Source organism: Styela clava, chromosome 7, assembly GCF_964204865.1.
Source record: "Styela clava chromosome 7, kaStyClav1.hap1.2, whole genome shotgun sequence".
Lineage (NCBI taxonomy): Eukaryota > Metazoa > Chordata > Ascidiacea > Stolidobranchia > Styelidae > Styela > Styela clava.
Window position 1 is genome coordinate 20,642,203 of NC_135256.1, and position 5,000 is coordinate 20,647,202.

The 5,000-nt window shown below is 54.6% G+C and overlaps 1 non-coding gene across 1 annotated transcript in view; it reads left to right on the top strand.

The window, feature by feature from the left end:
- The first annotated feature begins 3,597 nt into the window (after positions 1-3,597).
- Positions 3,598-5,000, top strand: part of LOC144425336 (small subunit ribosomal RNA) — a 1,810-nt gene continuing 407 nt past the window's right edge. Inside the window, exon 1 of the ribosomal RNA XR_013477480.1 lies at positions 3,598-5,000. This exon is cut by the window's right edge and continues 407 nt beyond it. This is a non-coding gene — a ribosomal RNA (small subunit ribosomal RNA).

The following is a 5,000-nucleotide window of genomic DNA, read 5'->3' on the forward strand; positions in this document are numbered from 1 at the left end:
GTAATGCATGTCAGAGCGAAAGACAGTAAACTCGAATGAGCCAAGAAAGAGCGGTGCGGGGCCGGTCGGAGCGCACCCTTTTCTCGGTGGCTGGCGGGCGAGAGAGTGCTGCGTCGCCGGCATCGGCGTCGAAAGAAGCCGAGCCGAAAAAAGTTAAAGTACAAACGTGCAAGCATACTAACCTAACCCTAGGTAATGCATGTCAGAGCGAAAGACAGTAAACTCGAATGAGCCAAGAAAGAGCGGTGCGGGGCCGGTCGGAGCGCACCCTTTTCTCGGTGGCTGGCGGGCGAGAGAGTGCTGCGTCGCCGGCATCGGCGTCGAAAGAAGCCGAGCCGAAAAAAGTTAAAGTACAAACGTGCAAGCATACTAACCTAACCCTAGGTAATGCATGTCAGAGCGAAAGACAGTAAACTCGAATGAGCCAAGAAAGAGCGGTGCGGGGCCGGTCGGAGCGCACCCTTTTCTCGGTGGCTGGCGGCCGAGAGAGTGCTGCGTCGCCGGCATCGGCGTCGAAAGAAGTCGAGCCGAAAAAAGTTAAAGTACAAACGTGCAAGCATACTAACCTAACCCTAGGTAAGGCATGTCAGAGCGAAAGACAGTAAACTCGAATGAGCCAATAAAGAGCGGTGCGGGGCCGGTCGGAGCGCACCCTTTTCTCGGTGGCTGGCGGGCGAGAGAGTGCTGCGTCGCCGGCATCGGCGTCGAAAGAAGCCGAGCCGAAAAAAGTTAAAGTACAAACGTGCAAGCATACTAACCTAACCCTAGGTAAGGCATGTCAGAGCGAAAGACAGTAAACTCGAATGAGCTAAGAAAGAGCGGTGCGGGGCCGGTCGGAGCGCACCCTTTTCTCGGTGGCTGGCGGCCGAGAGAGTGCTGCGTCGCCGGCATCGGCGTCGAAAGAAGCCGAGCCGAAAAAAGTTAAAGTACAAACGTGCAAGCATACTAACCTAACCCTAGGTAATGCATGTCAGAGCGAAAGACAGTAAACTCGAATGAGCCAAGAAAGAGCGGTGCGGGGCCGGTCGGAGCGCACCCTTTTCTCGGTGGCTGGCGGGCGAGAGAGTGCTGCGTCGCCGGCATCGGCGTCGAAAGAAGCCGAGCCGAAAAAAGTTCGAGTACAAACGTGCAAGCATACTAACCTAACCCTAGGTAATGCATGTCAGAGCGAAAGACAGTAAACTCGAATGAGCCAAGAAAGAGCGGTGCGGGGCCGGTCGGAGCGCACCCTTTTCTCGGTGGCTGGCGGGCGAGAGAGTGCTGCGTCGCCGGCATCGGCGTCGAAAGAAGCCGAGCCGAAAAAAGTTAAAGTACAAACGTGCAAGCATACTAACCTAACCCTAGGTAAGGCATGTCAGAGCGAAAGACAGTAAACTCGAATGAGCTAAGAAAGAGCGGTGCGGGGCCGGTCGGAGCGCACCCTTTTCTCGGTGGCTGGCGGCCGAGAGAGTGCTGCGTCGCCGGCATCGGCGTCGAAAGAAGCCGAGCCGAAAAAAGTTAAAGTACAAACGTGCAAGCATACTAACCTAACCCTAGGTAAGGCATGTCAGAGCGAAAGACAGTAAACTCGAATGAGCCAATAAAGAGCGGTGCGGGGCCGGTCGGAGCGCACCCTTTTCTCGGTGGCTGGCGGGCGAGAGAGTGCTGCGTCGCCGGCATCGGCGTCGAAAGAAGCCGAGCCGAAAAAAGTTAAAGTACAAACGTGCAAGCATACTAACCTAACCCTAGGTAAGGCATGTCAGAGCGAAAGACAGTAAACTCGAATGAGCTAAGAAAGAGCGGTGCGGGGCCGGTCGGAGCGCACCCTTTTCTCGGTGGCTGGCGGCCGAGAGAGTGCTGCGTCGCCGGCATCGGCGTCGAAAGAAGCCGAGCCGAAAAAAGTTAAAGTACAAACGTGCAAGCATACTAACCTAACCCTAGGTAAGGCATGTCAGAGAGAAAGACAGTAAACTCGAATGAGCCAATAAAGAGCGGTGCGGGGCCGGTCGGAGCGCACCCTTTTCTCGGTGGCTGGCGGGCGAGAGAGTGCTGCGTCGCCGGCATCGGCGTCGAAAGAAGCCGAGCCGAAAAAAGTTAAAGTACAAACGTGCAAGCATACTAACCTAACCCTAGGTAAGGCATGTCAGAGCGAAAGACAGTAAACTCGAATGAGCTAAGAAAGAGCGGTGCGGGGCCGGTCGGAGCGCACCCTTTTCTCGGTGGCTGGCGGCCGAGAGAGTGCTGCGTCGCCGGCATCGGCGTCGAAAGAAGCCGAGCCGAAAAAAGTTAAAGTACAAACGTGCAAGCATACTAACCTAACCCTAGGTAATGCATGTCAGAGCGAAAGACAGTAAACTCGAATGAGCCAAGAAAGAGCGGTGCGGGGCCGGTCGGAGCGCACCCTTTTCTCGGTGGCTGGCTGGCGAGAGAGTGCTGCGTCGCCGGCATCGGCGTCGAAAAAAGCCGAGCCGAAAAAAGTTAAAGTACAAACGTGCAAGCATACTAACCTAACCCTAGGTAATGCATGTCAGAGCGAAAGACAGTAAACTCGAATGAGCCAAGAAAGAGCGGTGCGGGGCCGGTCGGAGCGCACCCTTTTCTCGGTGGCTGGCGGGCGAGAGAGTGCTGCGTCGCCGGCATCGGCGTCGAAAGAATCTGAGCCGAAAAAAGTTAAAGTACAAACGTGCAAGCATACTAACCTAACCCTAGGTAAGGCATGTCAGAGCGAAAGACAGTAAACTCGAATGAGCTAAGAAAGAGCGGTGCGGGGCCGGTCGGAGCGCACCCTTTTCTCGGTGGCTGGCGGCCGAGAGAGTGCTGCGTCGCCGGCATCGGCGTCGAAAGAAGCCGAGCCGAAAAAAGTTAAAGTACAAACGTGCAAGCATACTAACCTAACCCTAGGTAAGGCATGTCAGAGCGAAAGACAGTAAACTCGAATGAGCCAATAAAGAGCGGTGCGGGGCCGGTCGGAGCGCACCCTTTTCTCGGTGGCTGGCGGGCGAGAGAGTGCTGCGTCGCCGGCATCGGCGTCGAAAGAAGCCGAGCCGAAAAAAGTTAAAGTACAAACGTGCAAGCATACTAACCTAACCCTAGGTAAGGCATGTCAGAGCGAAAGACAGTAAACTCGAATGAGCCAAGAAAGAGCGGTGCGGGGCCGGTCGGAGCGCACCCTTTTCTCGGTGGCTGGCGGGCGAGAGAGTGCTGCGTCGCCGGCATCGGCCTCGAAAAAAGCCGAGCCAAAAAAAGTTAAAGTACAAACGCGATGCTAATGAGCGAGCCGTTGTCTCGACTAATATGTAGGGGGCGTTCGATCGAGCGTCTGGCTTGAGCGCTTGTCGGCCTAGCAGAACGGTCGCATTGTTATGCCCGGGTTTTAGGCACCGCTGCAGGCGGCCGGCAGAGCTCTTGTTTGTGCGAAACTGAATGGATCGAGCTCGAGAGAGGGCGAGCAAAGAAAAAACGCAAATCGCTCCGCCTGGCACTGCCGGCGAGAGCGTGGACGTCGCGGCCAGCGACTGTCGAAGCTGAGTACGGCCGCAGGCGATCGCCTCGGTCTTAAACGAATGCGACGAGCACGCGCCGGGCGGCCCAGCAAGGGCCGAGCGCAGCTGTCGCAGCTATCTGGTTGATCCTGCCAGTAGTGATATGCTTGTCTCAATGATTAAGCCATGCAGGTGCAAGTACGAGTTCTCGTAAAGCGAAACTGCGAATGGCTCATTAAATCAGTCTTGGTTTATTTGGTCTCGTAAGCGAAGTGGATAACTGTGGTAATTCTAGAGCTAATACATGCATTAAGCGCCGCCTTCGGGAGGCGCGCTTTTATCAGATCAAAACCGACCGGGTTCGTCCTGTGACGTTTGATGACTCTGGATAGCCACGCGGATCGTACGGTCTCTGCACCGACGACGTATCATTCAAGCCTCTGCCCTATCAACTGTCGAAGGTACGCTACGTGCCTACCTTTGTGATAACGGGTAACGGGGAATCAGGGTTCGATTCCGGAGAGGGAGCCTGAGAAACGGCTACCACATCCAAGGAAGGCAGCAGGCGCGCAAATTACCCATTCCCGACACGGGGAGGTAGTGACGAAAAATAACAATACAGGACTCTAACGAGGCCCTGTAATTGGAATGAGTACATCCTAAAACTCTTAACGAGTATCCATTGGAGGGCAAGTCTGGTGCCAGCAGCCGCGGTAATTCCAGCTCCAACAGTGTATGCTAAAGTTGTTGCGGTTGAAAAGCTCGTAGTTGGATTTTGGGCGAGCGCCGCCGGTCCGTCGCAAGGCGTGTCACTGGTTGCGTTCGCCTCACCTTCGGTTCTCCGTCGGTGCTCTTGACTGAGTGTCGGCGGTGGCCGATAAGTTTACTTTGAAAAAATTAGAGTGTTCAAAGCAGGCTGTTCGCCTGCATAGTGTTGCATGGAATAATGGAATAGGACCTCGGTTCTAATTTGTTGGTTTTCGGAGCACGAGGTAATGATTAAGAGGGACAGACGGGGGCGTCCGTATTCTGCCGTTAGAGGTGAAATTCTTGGATCGGCTGAAGACGAACTACTGCGAAAGCATTCGCCAAGAATGTTTTCTTTAATCAAGAGCGAAAGTCAGAGGTTCGAAGACGATCAGATACCGTCCTAGTTCTGACTATAAACGATGCCAACTAGCGATCGGGAGGCGTTACCATGACGACCTTTCCGGCAGCTTCCGGGAAACCAAAGTCTTTGGGTTCCGGGGGAAGTATGGTTGCAAAGCTGAAACTTAAAGGAATTGACGGAAGGGCACCACCAGGAGTGGAGTCTGCGGCTTAATTTGACTCAACACGGGGAAACTCACCCGGCCCGGACACAGGTAGGATTGACAGATTGAGAGCTCTTTCTTGATTCTGTGGGTGGTGGTGCATGGCCGTTCTTAGTTGGTGGAGCGATTTGTCTGGTTAATTCCGATAACGAACGAGACTCTGGCATGCTAAATAGTTACGCGACCTTCTCGGTCGGCGTCTAACTTCTTAGAGGGACTAGTGGCG